General features: G+C 47.4%; 1 long non-coding RNA gene across 1 annotated transcript in view; it reads right to left on the reverse strand.

Annotated features, from left to right (window-relative positions):
- Nucleotides 1–20,999, reverse strand: part of LOC140425782 (uncharacterized) — a 149,170-nt gene extending 128,171 nt beyond the window's left edge. Inside the window, exon 1 of the long non-coding RNA XR_011948000.1 lies at nt 20,931–20,999. This is a non-coding gene — a long non-coding RNA (uncharacterized lncRNA). The remainder of the gene's footprint in view (nt 1–20,930) is intronic.
- Nucleotides 21,000–21,966: the final 967 nt, after the last annotated feature.

Raw genomic sequence — 21,966 nt, forward strand, 5'->3', positions numbered from 1 at the left:
GCCCTTTGGCCCTCGATGTTGTGCCGAGCATTGTCCGAAACCAAGATCAAGCTATCCCACTCACTGTCATTCTGGTGTGCTCCATGTGCCTATCCAATAACCGCTTGAAAGTTCCTAAAGTGTCCGACTCCACTATCACAGCAGGCAGTCCATTCCACACCTGAACTACTCTCTGAGTAAAGAACCTACCTCGGACATCCCTCCTATATCTCCCACCCTGAATCTTATAGTTATGCCCCCTTGTAACAGCTACATGCACCCGAGGAAATAGTCTCTGAACATCCTCTCTATCTATCCCCCTCATTATCTTATAAATCTCTATTAAGTCGCCTTGCATCCTCCTCCTCTCCAAAGAGGAAAGCCCTAGCTCCCTGAACCTTTCCTCATAAGACTTATCCTGCAAACCAGGCAGCATCCTGGTAAATCTCCTTTGCACCCTTTCCAATGCTTCCACATCCTTCCTATAATGAGGTGGCCAGAACTGCACACAATACTCCAAATGTGGTCTCACCAGGGTCATGTATAGTTGCAGCATAACCCCGCGGCTCTTAAACTCAAGCCCCCTGTTAATAAACGCGAACACACGAGAAGCCTTCTTCACGGCTCTATCCACTTGAGTGGCAATCTTCAGAGATCTGTGGACATGAACCCCAAGATCTCTCTGTTCCTCCACATTCCTCAGAACCCTGCCGTTGACCCTTTAATCCGCATTCACATTTTTTCTACCAAAATGAATCACCTCGCACTTATCAGGGTTAAACTCCATCTGCCATTTTTCGGCCCAGCTCTGCATCCTATCAATGTCTCTTTGCAGCCTACAACAGCCCTCCACCTCATCCACTACTCCACCAATCTTGGTGTCATCAGCAAATTTACTGACCCACCCTTCAGTCCCCTCCTCCAAGTCATTTATAAAAATCACAAATAGCAGAGGACCCAACACTGATCCCTGTGGTACACCGCTGGTAACTGGTCTCCAGTCTAAACATTTTCCATCCACCACCACCCTCTGTCTTCTATGTGATAGCCAGTTACTTATCCAATTGGTCAAATTTCCCTCTATCCCACACCTCCTTACTTTCTTCGTGAGCCGACCATGGGGAACCTTATCAAAAGCCTTACTAAAATCCATGTACACGACATCAACTGCTCTACCTTCATCTACACACTTAGTTACCTGCTCAAAGAATTCAATCAAGTTTGTGAGGCAAGACCTACCCTTCACGAATCCATGTTGACTATCCCAGATTAAACTGCATCTTTCCAAATGGTCATAAATCCTATCCTTCTGGACCTTTTGCATTATCTTCCCGACCACCGAAGTAAGACTAACTGGCCTATAATTACCAGGATCATTCCTATTCCCTTTCTTGAACAGAGGAACAACATTCGCCACTCTCCTGTCCTCTGGCACTATCCCCGTGGACAGCGAGGACCCAAAGATCAAATCCAAAGGCTCTGCAATCTCATCCCTTGCCTCCCAAAGAATCCTTGGGTATATCCCATCTGGCTCAGGGGACTTGTCGAACCTCAGGTTTTTCAAAATTGCTAATACATCCTTCCTCAGAACATCTACTTCCTCTAGCCTCCCCGCCTGAATCACATTCTCATCCTCAAAAACATGGCCCCTCTCGTTTGTGGACACTGAAGAAAAGTATTCATTCAACGCCTCTCCTATTTCTTTTGACTCCATGCACATGTTCCCACTACTGTCCTTGACCGGCCCTCCCCTCACCCTGGTCATTCTTTTATTTCTCACATAAGAGTAAAACGCCTTGGGGTTTTCCTTGATCTGACCCGCCAAGGACTTCTCATGCCCCCTCCTAGCCCTCCTAAGCCCTTTTTTCAGCTCATTCCTTGCTACCTTGTTACCCTCAAGCGACCCTACTGAACCTTGTTTTCTCATCCTTACATACTCTTCCTTTTTCCTCATTACAAGACATTCAACCTTTTTGTGAACCATGGTTCCCTCACACGGCCATTTCCTCCCTGCCTGACAGGGACATGCCTATCAAGGACACGCAGTATTTGTTCCTTGAACAAGCTCCACTTTTCATTTGTGCCTTTCCCTGACAGTTTCTGTTCCCATCTTATGCTCCCTAATTCTTGCCGAATCATAATTACCTCTCCCCCAATTATAAACCTTGCCCTGCCGTATGGCCCTGTCCCTCTCCATTGCAATAGTGAAAGACACCGAATTGTGGTCACTATCTCCAAAGTGGTCTCCGACAAACAAATCTAACACTTGGCCCGGTTCATTACCCAGTACCAAATCCAATGTGGCCCCCCCTCTTGTCGGCCTATCCACATATTGTGTCAGGAAACCCTCCTGCACACACTGTACAAAAACTACCCCATCTGAACTGTTCGACCTGTAGAGGTTCCAATCAATATTTGGAAAGTTAAAGTCATCCATGACAATTACCCTGAGACCTCCACACCTATCCATAATCTGTTTTGTAATTTCTTCCTCCACATCTCTATTACTCTTTGGGGGCCTATAGAAAACTCCTAACAATGTGACCGCTCCTTTCCTATTTCTAACTTCGGCCCATATTACCTCAGTTGGCAGATCCCCTTCCAACTGTCTTCCTGCAGCCGTTCAACTATCCTTGATTAACAATGCCACTCCTCCACCTCTTTTACCACCTTCCCTACTCTTACTGAAACATCTATACCCCGGAACTTCCAACAACCATTCCTGTCTCTGTTCCAACCATGTCTCTGTAATGGCCACAGCATCGTAGTACCAAGTACCAATCCACGCTCCAAGTTCGCCTACCTTATTCCGGATGCTCCTTGCATTGAAGTAGACACACTTCAACCCACCTTTCTGTCTGCCGGTACACTCCTGCGACCTTGATACACTCCTCAGTACCTCACCACTCTCGACACTGGCTTCTGGACTACAGCTCGTTTTCCCAGCCCCCTGACAAATTAGTTTAAACCCCCCGAAGAGCCGTAGCAAATTTCCCTCCCAGGATATTGGTGCTCCTCTGGTTCAGGTGCAAACCGTCCTGTCTGTGCAGGTCCCACCTTCCCCAGAATGTGCTCCAATTATCCACGTACCTGAAACCCTCCCTCCTACACCATCCCTGCAGCCATGTGTTTATCTGCACTCTCTCCCTGTTCCCCACCTCACTAGCACATGGCACCGGCAACAAACCAGAGATGACAACATGGTTTGTCCTGGCTCTCAGCTTCCACCCTAGCTCCCTAAATTCCTGTTTTCAATCCCCGTCCCTTCTCTTACCTATGTAGTTGGTACCGATGTGTACCACGACTTGTGACTGCCCCCCCTCCCCTTTAAGGATTCTGGAAACACGGTCCGAGACGTCACGGACCCTGGCACCCGGGAGGCAACATACCATCCGTGAGTCTCTTTCGCTGCCACAGAACCGTCTATCTGTCCCTCTAACTATCGAGTCCCCAATAACTATTGCTCTCGTGCTCTCCCTCCTTCCCTTCTGAGCCAGAGGGTCGGACAGGCTGGAGAACCGTACACCGTGGCTTAACCCTGGTAGGTCGTCCCCTTCAACAGTATCCAAAATGGTATACTTGTTACTGAGGGGAACGACCTCAGAGGATCCCTGCACTGACTGCTCCCTCCCAGCCCCTTCCACCGTCACCCATCTACCTTGATTCTTCGGAGTAACTACATCCCTGAAGCTACTATCTATGACCACCTCTGCCTCCCGAATGATCCGAAGTTCATCCAGCTCCAGCTCCCTAACACGGTTTCTGAGGAGCTGGGTGCACTTCCCACAGGTGAAATCAGCAGGGACACTGACGCCGTCCCTCACCTCAAACATTCGGCAGGACGAACATTGCACTGCCTTCCCTGCCATGCCCTCCAGATAAAAAAAGAAAAAGGAAGAGCTTACCTGTTATTCAATCTACCCCTTAGGTTAAAGGAGGTGGAAGGGTGGGGGACACTACAAGTTTAGTGTCTAGGGTTTAGAAACTGCCCAACTTAAATACAGGTAAAAATAAAACACTTAACCAGCAACCATTGCGCCCCACACGAGAACAGCAATCAGCTGTTATGGGCCTGCGCAAACAATTTAAATCTTTACTACTTACCCAGCAGTCACTCTGTCCTCACTCCGACCGGATTCAGCTGGAAACTCCCAACAGTAAGTTTAAAAAAAATGTACTCCCCTTCTCAGCAAGCACTCACTCAGCAACCACTGCGCCCGGCAGGATAACACCTCAGGGAAAAGAAAAACTACTTACCAGTCACCAGCCAATCACTTACCTGCAGGCTGTGACGTCACGGTTCAACTTCTTTCTACTTCTACCTGCCCTTGAGTCTTCCTCTTGATCTTTACTCGGCTGGGATTTTTACAGTGATTGTCTTTTTTTTTGGTTAGAGGAGGAGGTAGGGAGGGAAACACTGAAGAAGAGTTTCAGGTTTAACTGTCACTTGACAACAGCTCCTCCACAAACCACCTTCAAGATACAGTGACCGCAATGCACTGATGCAAATTTTCCCAGCAACAGCCAATCAGCAGCTCTGCTCTACTGCCCTCTGCTGAATGCTTGTGGTTAGCGCAATTGCTTCACAGCTGCAGGGTCCCAGGTTCGATTCCGGGCTTGGGTCACTGTCTGTGCGGAGTCTGCACATTCTCCCCGTGTGTGCGTGGGTTTCCTCCGGGTGCTCCGGTTTCCTCCTACAGTCCAAAGATGTGCCGGTAAGGTGGATTGGCCTTGCTAAATTGTCCTTAGTGTCCAAAATTGCCCTTAGTATTGGGTGGAGTTACTGGGTGGAGGTGTGGGCTTGGGTAGGGTGCTCTTTCCAAGAGCCGGTGCAGACTCGATGGGCTGAATATCCTCCTTCTGCACTGTAAATTCTATGAAACTTGAACACCTCGGGTGTCTTGCTCAGGTACACTTTCTGGATGCAGTGACCGCAATGCACTGATGCAAATTTTCCCCGCAACAGCCAATCAGCAGCTCTGCTCTACTTCCCTCTGCTGGATGCTTGCCTTCTCTTGAACACCTATGGTGTCTTGCTCAGGTACACTTTCTGGATGCAGTGACCGCAATGCTCTGATGCAATTTTCCCCCGCAACAGCCAATCATCATCTCCGCTCTACTGCCCTCTGCTGGATGCTTGTGATGGGCAAGCTAATGGGGCTAAATGTAGACAAGTCTCCTGGCACTGATGGAATGCATTCCAGAGTGCAAAAAGAGATGGTTTGGGAAATTGCAAACGTACTAGTGATAATTTACCAAAATTCACTAGACCTGGGATGGTCCCGGCGGATTGGAAATTAGCAAACGTGACACCACTGTTTAAAAAAGGAGGTAGGCAGAAAGCGGGTAATTATAGGCCAGTGAGCTTAACTTCGGTAGTAGGGAAGATGCTGGAATCTATCATCAAGGAAGAAATAGCGAGGCATCTGGATGGAAATTGTCCCATTGGGCAGACGCAGCATGGGTTCATAAAGGGCAGGTCGTGCCTAACTAATTTAGTGGAATTTTTTGAGGGCATTACCAGTGCGGTAGATAACGGGGAGCCAATGTATGTGGTATATCTGGATTTCCAGAAAGCTTTTGACAAGGTGTCACACAAAAGATTGCTGCATAAGATAAAGATGCATGGCATTAAGGGTAAAGTAGTAGCATGGATAGAGGATTGGTTAATTAATAGAAAACAAAGAGTGGGGATTAATGGGTGTTTCTCTGGTTGGCAATCAGTAGCTAGTGGTGTCCCTCAGGGTTCAGTGTTGGGCCCACAATTGTTCACAATTTGCACAGATGATTTGGAGTTGGGGACCAAGTGCAATGTGTCCAAGTTTGCAGACGACACTAAGATGAGTGGTAAAGCAAAAAGTGCAGAGGGTACCGGAAGTCTGCAGAGGGATTTGGATCGGTTAAGTGAATGGGCTAGGTTCTGGCAGATGGAATACAATGTTGACAATGTGAGGTTATCCATTTTGGTAGGAATAACAGCAAAAGGGATTATTATTTAAATGATAAAATATTAAAACATGCCGCTGTGCAGAGAGACCTGGGTGTGCTAGTGCATGAGTCGCATAAAATTGGTTTACAGGTGATTAAGAAGGCAAATGGAATTTTGTCCTTCCTTGCTAGAGGGATGGAGTTTAAGACTAGGGAGGTTATGCTGCAATTATATAAGGTGTTAGTGAGGCCACACCTGGAGTATTGTGTTCAGTGTTGGTCTCCTTACTTGAGAAAGGACGTACTGGTGCTGGAGGGTGTGCAGAGGAGATTCACTAGGTTATTCCCAGAGCTGAAGGATTTGGATTATGAGAAAAGGTTGAGTAGACTGGGTCTGTACTCGTTGGAATTTAGAAGGATGTGGGGGGATCTTATAGAAACGTATAAAATTACGAAGGGTATAGATAGGATAGATGCGGTTGTTTCCATTGGCGGGTGAAAGCAGAACTAGGGGACATAGCCTCAAAATAATGGTAGGCAGATTTTGGACTGAGTTTAGGAGGAACTTCTTCATAGATTATCATAGAATTTACAGTGCAGAAGGAGGCCATTCGGCCCATCGAGACTGCACCGGCTCTTGGAAAGAGCACCTACCCAAGGTCAACACCTCCACCCTATCCCCATAACCCAGTAACCCCACCCAACACTAAGGACAATTTTGGACACTAAGGACAATTTGTCATGACCAATCCACCTAACCAGCACATCTTTGGACGTGGGAGGAAACCGGAGCACCCGGAGGAAACCCACGCACACACGGGGAGGATGTGCAGACTCCGCACAGACAGTGACCCAAGCCGGAATCGAACCTGGGACCCTGGAGCTGTGAAGCAATTGTGCTATCCGCAATGCTACCGTGCTGTCCACCCCATGTCCTCAAACCCCTGCCAGCCTTTTGTCTTTGATAAAGTCCATCGCTTCGTCTGGCGATTCAAAGTAAAGTTCCTGGCCCTTAGTGGTGACCAGTGCCACCAAACTGGGATCCTGCGCCTCCACCATGCTTTCCCGTGCTGCAGGTTCTACAGTCACCTTCGCTGCTCAACTAATTCTTCTTATACGACCACTTCTGGTCCATGGCTCCATATACCAGTGGGGGATTTCTCCTCACTGTCTCACTCTCCACTGATGTTTCTTCACCAAAGGGTTGAATCTATGGAATTCCTTGCCCAGTGAAGCAGTTGAGGCTCCTTCATTAAATGTTTTTGAGATAAAGTTAGATAGTTTTTTGAAGAATAACGGGATTAAGGGTTATGGAATTCGGGCCAGAAAGTGGAGCTGGGTCCAAAAAAGATCAGCCATGATCTCATTGAATGGCGGAGCAGGCTCGAGGGGCCAGATGGCCTACTCCTGCTCCTAGTTCTTATGTTCTTATGTCCCCAGTTTCTATCTCTCACAGGCTGAAACTGATGTCGGTAACCAAGCTTTGATTTATGAACTAATTCATAATCATCTGCCATTTCGGCTGCTAACCTCGCAGTTTTAACCCTCTGCTCTTGCACATGAGTTCTCACTACATCAGGAATTGAATTTTTAAACTCCTTCAAAAGTATAATTTCTCTGAGAGCTTCATACATTTGGTCTATTTTCAAAGCCCTTATCCACCTATCAAAATTACTCTGTTTGAGCCTTCCATGTATGTTTGACCAAATTCTTTCCTTACATTTCTAAACCTTTGTCTGTAAGCTTCAGGCACTAGTTCATATGCACCTAAGATGGATTTTTTTCACCTCCTCATACATCCCAGATACCTCCTCTGGTAGTGATGCAAACACTTCACTAGCCCTGCCTACCAGCTTTGTTTGAATCAGTAATACCCACATGTCTTGTGGCCATTTCATTTGTTTAGCTACCTTCTCAAATTAAATGAAAAAGGCTTCTACCTATTTATCGTCAAACCGTGGCAATGCTTGGACATATTTAAATAGATCCCCACCACGCCTTCGACTATGATGCTCTTTCTCATTATCCTCATCACTATCATCCAACTGTATGTTTCCCTTTACGTCTGCCAATTTTAACTTCCTGTCATGTTTCATGGCCATTTTATGAAGTTCAGACTCTCACTCTTTATCTTTTTCCCTGATCTGTATCTCCCTTTCTTTTTCTTTTTGCTAGGGCTACTCTTTCTTTGTTTCTTTCTTCTCTCTCCTTTTCTTTTTCTCTCATTGCATATTCAAGCTGCTTTAATTCTTTTTCATGTTCAAGTTCCTTAATCTGCAACTGGATCTTTGCCATTTCCAATGAGTCAGACTGTATCTCAGGCAACTTTAAATGCTTAGCCACCGCCATAATTACCTCATCTTTTCGCATTTTATCAGGTAATGTTAATTGCAATGTTTTGGCAAAATCTAACAGTCTGTTTTTAGTCTCTGTCCGTAAGGTACTGCATGTGACCGTCTCCACCCCCAAAAACTTCAGAGCCTCTGAAAGAGCCATTGTCCACAACACACTCCCCACTTGAACTAAAATACCACACCTAAAAAGCAACCACAATATGCTCACTCCTCACTGTCTTTAAGTTCACTAAGCCAATCCAATAAATAGACTTTTATCCCCCACGAGCCCCCAATTGTTATGGGTCAGGGTTTAGAGAACCCCAAAGTGTATCATGGGGTTCACCTGGCCCACAACTTTGAATAGATTGTGATATGGGGAGCACAGGGCTCACTCTACAAGTGTGGTACTTCAGAAATGGGCAAGTATTTTTTAAAACAGCAAAACAATGTTTATTCTATTAACTCAAGTTAACCTTTCTAAAACAAACGGTGAACATCTTAGCAACCAGTAAATCAAATATAACCCTCAAAGAATACAACACTAAGTAATCTGTAAGCTGTCCTTTTAACACCCAGAAGGCTTAACAAACCTTTAAACAGAAGCACATCAGGGTTCACATTCAATACTGAAAACATTTAAATTTCTGAATTCACCAAATGATCAAGAGATAGTCCTTCATGGCAGAGAGATCAACAGTACAGCTGCTTTGTTTGACTTCAGCTCCAACACACTGAAAAACGAAACCAAAAAGACAGACACACCCAAGCTTTTCTCAAAGTGAAACTAAAAAGCAGAACCAGAGCTCAGCTCCACCCACACTCTGGCATCACTGCAGTAACATGAGCAGCTAACCATTTCTTAAAGTAACATTCTCATGGCACTAGTCTCAGTGGCACAATTTAATGATTGCGTTATTGAATGTCCCAGCCTCAGCAGGCGGATAGGTGATGTTAAGGGATAAATTAAGGGCTGCACGGTAGCATAGTGGTTAACACAATTGCTTCTGAGCTCCAGGGTCCCAGGTTCGATTCCCGGTTGGGTCACTGTCTGTGCGGAGTCTGCATGTTCTCCCCATATGTGCGTGGGTTTCCTCCGGGTGCTCCGATTTCCTCCCACAATCCAAAGGTGTGCGGGTTAGGTGGATCAGCCATGCTAAATTGCCCTTAGCATCCAAAAAGGCTAAGTGGTGGTTGCTGGGTTGCGGGGATAGTGTAAATACGTGGGCTTGAGTGGGTTGCTCTTTGTAAGGGCCATTGCAGACTCGATGGGCCGAATGGCCTCCTTCTGCACTGTAAATTATTTGATCCTATGATTCTATGAAATTAGTCAAATGCAAATTGAATGGTCTAAGAGGCTCAAAGGACTGAATAAGTCCCACCTTCAACCACAACACTTCCGATTTTCAATGAGGCGTGAATAGCGGAAATTCGTGTTTCATGATTAGAATGATTACAGGTGTAGCGGGTCCCTTAAATCATCACTGACTCCACTCAAATTGAATTTTTGTAGCACAGGAGCGTGAAAGCTGAAGTGTGCAGAGGAGAGGCCTTCACTTTGTGCATTTTTTTGGATAACCAGGATACTCCTTTGGAGAGCAAAGTATCCTTTTGCACCTGGCACTGGGACGCTTGGGTGGAGGTCAGGTGCCCTTTCGGGGAGGTCAGGTACCTTTAGAACTATTAAAAATAGTCACTCATGTGCACAAAAGTGCATAAACTCATTAACTGTCACGTTAATTGGAACTGCCAACAGTCCTGTCAAAATCAACTGTCAAGAGCAGCTGTCAGGATGACCTGTGAAACGTCTCAAGAGGACCCGCCAAGTGGATTTGTCAAAAGTTTCAAGAGGACATGTGAAGAGGACCTGTCAAAAGTATCAAGAGGAACTGTCAAATGTGTCAAGAGAACATGTCAAATGTATGAAGAGCAACTGTCATAAGTACCTCTCAAAGCGAGCAACAAACTCTCAGGGCATTTAAAAGTCCTGTCCTTTAAATCTGTGCAAAAATATTTGGTCTGTTTAAAAACTAATTGCTTGCTCTGTCTGTTGACATACGCCTGAGGATTTCCATTGCAAGATTACTGTTGCATGACTGGTTTCACAACCATTCATTGTCACTGTAGAGTGCCTGCCATTTCACAGATTGTTTGACAGTTACAAGTGGCATAGCCTTCATGAAACCGACTACAAATTCCAATGCTCGATGTCATTCGGGATTGTGCACTTGAATTCATTGTTTGTTCATATCGGGTTTTATGTAATTAAAGAAACTTAGATGTAGTGAATGGGTTTTCATGAATGAGAGGGTGTTTTTTTCAATATATTGAAGTCTGCAATCCACACTTGGAACTCTGCTAAAGGATTATTATATAGAATGTAATTTTATCTGATATCTGCACGAGTTTTGAGGTCTGCCCTCAATCATATGCAGATTGAACTGCTTCCTCGTCGGCTGACATGTAGTGTGGCAACCACAATTTAATCAGGCGTGCCCGCTGAATATCGACAGATCCCCCTGGAGCTGACAAAATTGTAATGGAGGTGGGGAGAGGCCCTTAAGCGGTCATTAATGGGCCACTCAAAGGTAGCAAATGGAGGTAGGGTGGAAAGGTCGCAAGTGGAGGCTGATTGGAAAAGTCACCTATGAGCCTTCCTGCCCAGAACTTAATTCTGGTGCAGATGGAAAGTCATCAAGTATTGGTTCCACCACAAACCCACCAAATTTCCAGGCCCACCACTCTCCCTCCCTCACCTCCTGTGGAGATGGGATATGAAGTAGTTTTATCAGGTACTCAGTCACCTTTCCTGAACTTTACCCTATGGCTCCTCATTGTTCGTTTCCTGGGACACAGTGATAGTTTCTTAGGGCTGAACTGATTGTTAGCCTTAAGGTTCTTCAATAGTTGAATAAGATCCTCTCAGTTTTGCGTTCTCCAAAGTAAACATGCTCAGCTTCAGGAGCAGAGGCTTTTGCTATTTTTGCCTTCAGCTTCCATTTGGTTTGTCAGTTGTTTCCTAGAAGCAGGAATTATTAAAGTGATAATAACTCTGGTTATTATTTCTTCAAAGTTTTCAGTGTATTTTAGTTATTAGTTTTTATAAAATAAACTTTATATTTATTTCTTCATATATGGGTTAGAAAATAAATTAAGGGAGACTTTTTTTTAACTCCTTAAGGCAATTTAAAAAAAATATTCCAAATACAAATGTTTCATGGTTTTGGTGGTAAAGATGAAAAATAGACCAGACAGAACAGCACATCTTGGCTAGTCATTACTGTGACGAGAGCTACTTTAGCCTCTTTTGTCCCAACAGGGTGCAAATTACAAAGTTTTCCCCTCTGTGGCAAAGACATCTATAGGCAAATTGCAGCACAGAATAGAATTTTCTTCAACCATTCTTGAGGCTCATTAACAACTCGGTACTGCAATGTTGGCCAATGTGCTGCTCACCCATCATAAGAACATAAAGAAGTAGGATCAGGAGTAAACCATATGCCCCCGGAGCCTGCATCACCATCAACAAGATCATTGCTGATCTTTGACCTCAAGTCCAATTCCCTGCCAAGCAATAACAACTTATATTTATATTGCACCTACAGCACGGTAGCATGGTGGTTAGCACAATTGCTTCACAGCTCCAGGGTCCCAGGTTCGATTCCGGCTTGGGTCACTGTCTGTGCGGAGTCTGCACATCCTCCCCGTGTGTGCGTGGGTTTCCTCCGGGTGCTCCGGTTTCCTCCCACAGTCCAAAGATGTGCGGGTTAGGTGGATTGGCCATGCTAAATTGCCCAGAGTGTCCAAAATTGCCCTTAGTGTTGGGTGGGGTTACTGGGTTATGGGGATAGGGTGGAGGTGTGGATCTTGGGTGGGGTGCTCTTTCTAAGAGCCGGTGCAGACTCGATGGGCCGAATGGCCTCCTTCTGCATTGTAAGTTCTATGATAATGAAACATCCCAATGCACCTTATTGACACATTACAAAACAAAACATGAATGACACGGAATAACTTAAAGAGATATTGGGCCAGATTGTAAGGATTCTAGAGCCATTTAAAAATGATAGGAAGGAACCAGTTCCTGGATTCCTGCCTCCAGTTCTGGTCACCAACTTTTTGGTGGTGCAGGATAAGATTGGGAGTAGTGAGATGGCACCCGGCACTCCCAACCTGGCCAGCTTCATTGTGAGGGCAGGCATCTCCTAGTCCCTTTTCATGGAGTTGAACCAGCTTCTCCGTGACCTGTGGTTCACAGCCCCTCAGAGGAATTGGGAACCATAACCTGCATTTGAGGACGTTTAGAAAGGTAAGGTCAAAGGTCTTACCCATGCCCCACGTCCATGACAACTTATGCCTCACCTACTCCAATGGTCCCTTATATCGACCCTCCATGACAACTCATGCCTCACCCCCATCCCCATTGGCCCCTGATGCCCCATGCCAACTCATGGAACTTTTGTATGCAGTTACCCAATATATATTTTGTGCAGAACTAATAAACCCCATAGTAACAATGGCCTGTATGTAACTGAGTAAAAACACCTATTCATAATTTTCTCCTACCCTATAAAAGTGCCAATCACCAGACCTTCAAAATGGACTCTCAGCAAAGTCTCATAAGCTATTTTTTCTGTGATCTCATGTTGTCAGTGACTCAATGTTTATTCACACAAGATAAAGAATTGTCAAGCTTTTATAGCTTCTGTTAATTATAATTGAAAGGTCTGGTTGATTGATATTATAGAGTTGTAGCAAGAATGTTTTTCTGTATGAAAATAATGATATTTTAAAAAACAGTTCCACGCAGGTGTTGGTCCATAGCATTGTTGCTATGTGGTTCATTAGTTCTGTATAGAGTGTATACTGTACTGGGTCAATGAAGTACCATGAGTCGACATGGAGGTTATGAAGGGTCATTGTGTGAGCGGGTATAAGTTGGCTTGGAGGTTATGAGGAGCATGGAGGCAGAATGGGGAGTCGGTGAAGGGTAATGGAATGTGAGCAGTGAAGACTAGAGGGTCTCAAATATACATAAATAAACTGGGCAAGGTCCCAGAGAACCGTAGTGAGCTTTTTAACTAACTCGCCTCAGCACTTAGCTGGCCTGATATATTTTCAGGGACAACCCGCCGCACAACCCCAGAGACAACAAAAATATGCGGCGTGATTTAATGGCCTTGTCGTGCCCACCTTGGTGTTGTGACGAGGCAGTCGAATATCATGACAGGCTTCTGGCGAGATTTGTGACGTTCAAAACGACTCGCTGGATTTAACAAGGTCGCGCAAGACGTCACGATCTGGATCTCGTCCTCACTGGGCTAAGTGCTAACGCCAGGATAGAGTCTGTGGACTTCTACGACAGCAAAATTGGCTCCGTTCCCGGAGCACTTCAGGAACCGTTAATGGGCTAGCACCGGCGCTACATAAAACATGGCCAATTCCAATGAAAAAGGGGACGGGGGGAGGCGTGATTCACGCGACACCGCCCGACGCCGGTCCGCCGATTCTCCAGTGACCGGAGAATCGGCACCATTGGCCCCGGCGTGGCGCCGGTCGGGGGCCGCTCTACGTGCCCCCCCCCCCAGCGATTCTCCCCACGGGATGGGCCGAGTGGCCGCCGAGATAGGCTGAGTCCCGCCGGTGCCGTTCACATGTGGTGCTACCCCGCGGGACCTCGGCGCCATCCTGCGGGGGGCATCCTGGTGGGGGGGGGGGGGCGACTCGGGGGGTGGGGACCTCCACCTTGGCCTGGCCCGCGATCAGGTCCTACCGATCGTCAGGCCGGCTTCTCCTGGTGGGGGCCTCTTTTATTCCGCGCCGGGCCCCTGTAGCTCTACACCATGTTGCATCGGGGCAGGCACAGAGAAGGAAACTAGCACGCACGCGCGAGTTTGCGCTGGTCGTAATGCGCATGCGCGAATTCGGGCCAGCGGCAGCGCGCATGAGCAGACCCGCGGCGCCCGTTTGATGCCGGTATCGGCAGCTGGAGCTGCATGAGTCGCTCCAGTGCCGTGCTGGCCACCTGTAGGGTGCAGGATCGCTGGTCATGGGGGCCTGTTGACGCCGTTAACGCGACAACATTTATGACGGCATCAAGCCTCAGGATCAGAGAATCCCGCCCACGGTGTCTGATTCGCCGTGATCGTGATTGACACTCGAGAGGCTGACAAGCTGCTGCTGCATATTCGCAATCCACTCCCCACACACACTCTCATCCCTGGCAACAAGATGACTCTGGTTGCGCTGGAGCACAACCATCCCGTTGATGGGGCGGCTGGGGCCAGATGGTACTTAGGTGGGGTGGCCTGTGGGGACAACCATATGACCCGTGGCACTAAGTTCACAGTCGTCAGTCAGCGGCGTGCGCAGCCACATGGCTGCCTTTCAGGTTGCGGTGATGGTGATTCCTGCCCTGCCACCACAATGTCGCGGCCAACTACCTGGCCACCTCCCGCTACTCCCTCCAGTCCTGGCAGAAGACCTGCGGCCAGCGGCACAACTGCCTGCACACCAGGGCAATGTTGGACACTTTCCTAGGGGCTGGTTTAGCACACTGGGCTATATAGCTGGCTTGTAATGCAGAACAATGACAGCAGCGCGGGTTCAATTCTTGTACCGGCCTCCCTGAACAGGTGCCGGAATGTGGCGACTAGGGGCTTTTCACAGTAACTTCATTGAAGCATACTTGTGACAATAAGCCATTATTATTGTTACTTTCCGCAACCCCTCTCTCTCTCCCTCAGCAGCCTTGGCGCCTCTCTCCCAATTTTTGAAACCACAAGTTAACCTCACCATCAGTAATTCCGCCTGGCAGAAGCCCAGGAAAATACTGGGTTAGGCCTGCTAATGATATTCCAATGGCGTTTACTGTACATGGGTAGTAGAGCACATTGACGCTGCTGTTGAGGCAACGGAGCATGGAATTCTGGCGGGTGCCCGGCGCCGGCTACAATTTTGGCCTCACGAACGATTCTCTGCCCAATCATCTTTCCCAATTTTGGCATCAGCTGACGGAGAATCAAAGGACGTTTGATATCTTGGAGAGTTGTGAGGATGGAGCAGATCACAGAGCTAGAGAGGGGCAAGGTCATGGATGGATTTGAAAACAAGAATGAGAATTTAGAATTCACCATGTTGCTTCACTGGGAGCCAGTGTAGGCCAGTGAGTATACAGTAAAAGGGGAACAGGACTTGCTGCAAGTTAAGACATGGGCAGCAGTGTTTTGGGAGACCTGGGAGGGGATGGGGAGGCCAACCAGGAGTGCATTGGAACAATCAGGTCAAGAAGTAATGAAGGCATGGGTGAGGTTGGATAGCAGATAAGGTGAGACAGGAGTGACGTGAAAAAATGTTACAGAGGTGGAAATCGGTAGTCATAGAAGTAACACAAATGAGATTAGAAGCTCCTTGTAGTGATCTTTGGAAATCAATGTACATGATCAATGTATGTGAAACTAGCACAGTCAATTCAACACTAGGGCCGGGATTCTCCGCTACCCGGCGGGGCAGGGTTTTCCGGCGTAATGGAGTGGCGGGAACCACTCCGGCATCGGGCCGCCCCAAATGTGCAGAATTCTCCGCACCTTTAGGGGCCAAGCCCTCACCTTGAGGGGCTAGGCCCGCGCCAGAGTGATTTCCGCCCTGCCGGCTGGCGGGTAAGGTCTTTGGCGCCACGCCAGCCGGACTTCGCCGGGCGACGCATGTGCGGGAGCGTCAGCGGACGCTCACGGCATCCCCGCACATGCGCAGTGGAGGGGGTCTCTTCTGCCTCCGCCATAGTGGAGACCATGGTGAAGGCGGAAGAAAAAGAGTGCCCTCACGGCACAGGCCCGCCCGCCGATCGGTGGGCCCCGATCGCGGGCCAGGCCACCGTGGGGGCACTCCCTGGGGCCAGATCGCCCCGTGCCCCCCTCAGGACCTCGGAGCCCGCCTACGCCGTCTGCCCCCGCCGGTAAGGTAGGTGGTTCAATCCACGCCGGCTGGCGAGGGTTGACAGCGGCGGGACTTCGGCCCATCGCGGTCCGGAGAATCGCCGGGCAGAGCCCGTCGATTGGCGCGGTGCGATTCCCGCCCCCGCCGATTCTCTGGTGGCGGAGAATTCGGGACACGGCGGAAGCTAGATTCACGCCAGCCCCCGGCGATTCTCCGACCCGGCGGGGGTTCGGAGAATCGGGCCCCTCATGTCTCACTATCAGATGGCATAAGAAAATCTTTCCCGCTCTTTCTGAGAGAATATGCTTAAGGAGAATGAGCAGCCAAGACATAGATTAGCTAGGAAGAGAGAAGTTATAAGTTATTTCATTATTACATTGTATAGTTAGTTAGTGATGCTGCCAAATCTGCTGAGATTTTCCAGCATTTTCTCTTTGGTTTCAGATTCCAGCATCTGCAGTAATTTGCTTTTATATAGTTAGTTAGTTAACTTTACTGTATTTTATTTAGTTTACTGTTTGAGTACTAAGTACAAAGGACTCACAAATATTATTTATATTGCTCAATAAATTAGTTCATTTTTACAAGAAGACTATTGTTCATTTCATCAACTCGGCTGGATCAAAGAGTAATATCCTATATTACATAAGGTAATATAACACTCCTCATATCCACTGATTATCTGAAAGTCTAAAAAATCAATCTATCTGAATCTTGAATATATTCAATAGCTGAGCATCCATAACCCCTCGAAGCAGGCAATACCAAAGATTCACAATCATCTGACTTAAAAAATTCCACCTCATCTCAATCGTATATGACCAAACACTTATGAGACTGTGTCCCCTAATTGCAGTCCACCCAGGGTAGATAAACTCTCAGCATCCATCCTGTCAAGCCCTCTCCAAATCGTATAAGTTTCATTCTTCTACACTCCAATGTATACAGCCCAATCTAATTAATGTCTCATCGTAGGATAACCATCTCATCCCAGGTTTCAGTTTAGTGAAGCATCACTGCATTACCTCCAAGGTAAGTATATAATTCCTCAGTAAAAAGACCTAAACTCTTCATAGTACCCTGTGCACAGTACTCCACACATTGTCTCACCAAAACCTTGTACAACTGTATCAAATCGGTACTCAATGCTTCATTCAGAATGGCCTGCACTTCATCTCCTTTCCCACCTGACACAGTTTGACATACTGGTGGTTACCATATGCCCAAAGTAAAACCCATCAACAAATAACCAATATTGTGACATGTGAAAAACTCTTGGAAGATGTGTGGCAAAGCTTTCCATTGTAAATTGTAGCTTGGTAATGAAGTATGGATTGGATAAGATACAATGAGAGAAATGGTTAGTTGTGTGACATTTTGACATCTTCTTCTTCGGCGATCACTCGTTAATGATTATGATTATCCACCTAAGAAACTGCATGTTACTGGACATGGGTGCTGTAGGTCCTTGCATGGCTAACGAGCTTGATAATATCCACATCTTTCTTGAAAAATTTAGAGTTCCTAAATATTTTTTCTCCATTTAAGGGACAATTTAGCGTGGCCAATCCATCTAACCTGCACATTTTTGGATTGTGGGGGTAAAATCCACAGAGACATGGGGAGAATGTGCAGACTCCACACGGACAGTGACTCAGGGCTGGGATTCGAAACCAGATCCTCAGCGCCGCAGTCCCAGTGCTAACCACTGCGCCACATGTTGCCCCTCTATCCACATCTTTGACCACACACTTGGCAGGTGTTTCCAGGAGATGGGACTTATTCTTGAACTCTAGATCACTTGTATTCCTTTCTCAGGCTCATTTTCCAGCCTCTCGATGTCCTATTCACCCGCCGCCCAGGAGGTAACGGCCATGCCTGCAAGGCCTCAACCGGGAGCCATTTTATACGGGTTTCCACAATTGTAGACCTGGCGTGATGGCACCTCGGGGGGGTCTTGCAGGCCATTAAAGCCCCCTGGGTGGTCGGGGACAGGACAGGGTAGTACCCTGGCACTCCCCAGACATGCACATATATTGACACTGCCAGCCTGGCAACCTGGCAGTGTCACCTGGACACCCTGACAGTGACACCTGGGCACCATGGCAGTGCTAGGTTGGCACATCCAGGCTGCCAGTGCCCAGGTGCCAGGTTGGTACTGTCAAGGATCAAAGCCTGGGGGATGATGCCCATGAAAGGTATGGTTGAAGGGGGGGGTTTGAGAGGGCCACAGAAAGGTTGGGGGGTGAAGGGGTTGTCCTGAAAGGGGAGGGTGTAGAGATCGGAGCAACCTTTCAAATTGGCACCCCGATCCATGAGGAGCCCTCCTGCTGGTGAGCTCTGCTCCCTTGTGCCAGACAACTTTCAAAGTATGGCATCGATGGGGAGAAATTCCCCAAAGCCCCCAAAACATTGTAGGGTCACCAATGTCACCTGAAAGGTAGTGGCAGCGGCTGTCAGTGCGGGCAGCATGACCAGGAGGACTGCCATCCAATGTTGGAAGAAGACCAGCGCTCTTCAATGAGCTGCAAGGATAAGTTACCACCTCTCCCCGAGCATCAGTCCTGCTTAGCACCCTCAATTTCAAAACTACCCCTTCCCTCAAATAACTGACTGACACCTCGAACCTTCCCATCCGACCAGCAGCAAATCCCCTGATGTCCAGTCCCGGTGACCACACATGCCACCTGCTTTAGACCCCCCCTGACCCATCAAGAATATGGCTCACAATGCCCTTTCTCTGTACCCAAAGGAGAAAATAGCCCATAAGAAGCAGGAAAGGGCCAAGGCAGGGGGCTGAGTCCCAGAGATAGAGACCTCACCCCTGATGAGGAATGGGCTCAGGTGATCGTGAGGCTGACTGAGGAGAGAACAGTCACTGACATCGAGGTTGGCCTGCACCAGAGAGGTGAGGATCCACTGCCCCTTCGCCCAGATGACCCACATCAAGTGACTAGTTCACATTAGACATTATTCTGTCTGCAAATAGTTTCAAAGAAACATTATAATAGTTGAACTTGAACATAAAAGATCAGCTGGAGGCAGTGTGGGAAGTTTCATATGTTCATAACAGACCTTGTCAGATATGCTGTGCACTAAAATTAATAGATAGAAATTTTGACAGGTCTGCAATTCACTTGACATAGTTTTCCTCCTTGTTCGTTGACCAAATGATCCTTTATTCCAAGGTACAACAAAAATATCTGTCCTAATAACTTCACACACAGGGGAACACATAGTCATTGGACAGCTTAACTCACACATGACAGGGTTGACTAAGGGTGTGGTTCTCCATCCCGCCAGCCCCATTTTTCAGCACAGCGCCCCCACCTCAGTGGGATTCTCCATTCCCGGCCAATAGGGGGCTGGATTCTCTGTTATTGAGACTATGTCCCAACGCCAGCATCAAAACTGTGGAGTTTCACGCCAGAAAAACTGGCGTGAAAGGGCCACATATTCCTCACCCGATATGGGCCCCCACACCTCTGGGTTGAAGGCTGCGCATGCGCATGGCGGCAGCCTCCATGCTCGCTGGCGGACTCAGACCGCGGAGCTGGACCCTGAAAATAGACCCCCCGATCGGGCTGTGCCCGGCCCTGACCACCCGCACAAACATTCCCCGGCCACCTATAAGGCCCCCTCTGCCCTCCGATTGGCCTGCCTCCGACCGGGCGGCCGCGGACCGAGTCCGCAGCCGCCAAGCTAGTTTCCCGACAGCTGGACCACATTACAGCCACATCGTCGGGACTTTGATTGGTCGGGACGGAGAATGGCAGAGCGGGCCTCCAGCAATGGCCCCAAGTAGGTCCTAGGCAGCGCGCTGTACTCCCCGAGTACGCCGCTTTTCAGGGCCCGCAGAATCGGGGAACCAGCGCCGGTCCCAATTCCGTGCGGGGAAATGGATTCTCGATTTGGGAGTAGGTTGCAGAGAATCCAGCCCAGGGTTTCCCATTGTGGCCACCCCACGCCGTTGGGAAACCTGCAGGCGTGGGTGTGCTGCCAGTGAGTAGAGGATCTCGCCGACTGAGAATCCCGCAGGAAATGAGAGGATCATCCTCTTCAAATTGTTGTTATGCTGAGGAAAACTCTAACTGTTTTCAATACAAAATGACTAAATAAACTTATAATCAGCATTAATAAGCAGCAAACAAACATTTAATCGTTTTTTTTGTTGCATTTATGTAATTAGCAGCACCGCACAATCAAGACAAAACCAACTTTGTGTGATAAAAATGTTGAATGTGAATTTATAAAACACACGGTTTTCTCACCAATTTTTTCAATTGAAGGTTTTTAAATAATGAAGGTTTCAGTATATTGAAAGGGAAACTATTGATCCTCAGGTGGGGAAATCAGTGATGAGGGTCTATCAATTTACAATTTTCATTCAGAGCGGTTCAAAGAAATTCCTTTAACAGTGTGTTGTTGGGAGTGTGGAATGTTTTTCTCATAAAGACAGATTGAGAGGAAACATGTACATTTTTTAAAAGGAAAGCTGGATAAGTATTTTAAACGGCGTCTATGGAAAAAGAACAGGGCAGGGGCATTTCTTACGTACTGTTCTGATAAAGATGATTCTAATGCCCTCTTGCTGTGTTGCACAATTCTCTTGATACAATGCACCTTTCCGTAATGGATTACAAAATAGACTCCTTGGAGTCGTGTAGCCATTTGTTTCCTTTTTAGCTACCCCTGAGAGAGTGGAAGACATATTCTCTAAGTAGGAAGCAGCATTCTCACAAAGATTAAAATACTCACCACATTGATTGCAGGAGTGACACCTAATTGGACCCCTGGCCTGCTGAGAACACTCATGCCTGATTAAAGATGGATCCTGCAAATCCTTTTTTTACACTTGTGCTAAGATAAGGCTAATCTCTACCTGCACCTATCTCTGACATTGTTATCTAAATGAAAAGTCAGGTGACAGATCAATAGTTCTACTGAATGATCCCTATTAACCAATTCAGCCTCCATTCCTCAGTCTCAACAGGGACTGTATAGGGTCACACGGAGAGAGAAAAATTTTAACTCCGAAGGAGCGATAAGATCAAATTAAAAAATAGCAAATATTTGCCAATAATACGCTTCTTGATTACAGGTTATAGAGAAAAAAAATCCAACTGTTCGAGGCTTGACTTTGAATCAGGTCTCAACTGACATTTTTACTTACACATCCCCTGCCTCTTGGGCGAACTTCAGTCAGTTTTGTCACAAGGCGAGGGGAGGGGGGAGTGATCTAATTTTAACCTCAAAAATGAGTGGGCTCACGTCAGATGATGTAAAAGTTATCAGACTCGAATTAAACCCAGCTAAAACTCACTTCCAGTTTTAATGGAGACGGGTTGAGGCTGGGCAACCAACCCTCTCCCAAGAAGCGTGTTTCTCCTTTAAATATTTTAATCAGGATGCATGTCTCAGATTTTCTCTCTCTTCAAGTTTTAACCAGAGCCTGTTGGGACTCCTGAGTTGGATTGTCATGGGTGGCTGGCATGGAAACAGGTTGGCTTGGGGTGATGGAGGGTGATGCATTGGGGTGAGGGATGCACTCCTGCTCCTTCTGGCTCACAAGCGTTCCCACCTTCCTTTAGCTGACAGGTTTCCCAGAACCTGGGAATCCTGATTCTCATGATCACCAAGCCACTGCAGCCCCCTCATCTTTCTCTCTTGATCCCCCTACAATCACCCCCTAATCCTCCAAACCACACCCCTCACACACTCTAACCCGAACAGCAAGAAACCTACCTACTTCTGCACTGTGGCTAAGTCTGTTAAGCAGATGGCGAACCTTTTA

Source organism: Scyliorhinus torazame, chromosome 6, assembly GCF_047496885.1.
Source record: "Scyliorhinus torazame isolate Kashiwa2021f chromosome 6, sScyTor2.1, whole genome shotgun sequence".
In the NCBI taxonomy this organism is placed as follows: domain Eukaryota; kingdom Metazoa; phylum Chordata; class Chondrichthyes; order Carcharhiniformes; family Scyliorhinidae; genus Scyliorhinus; species Scyliorhinus torazame.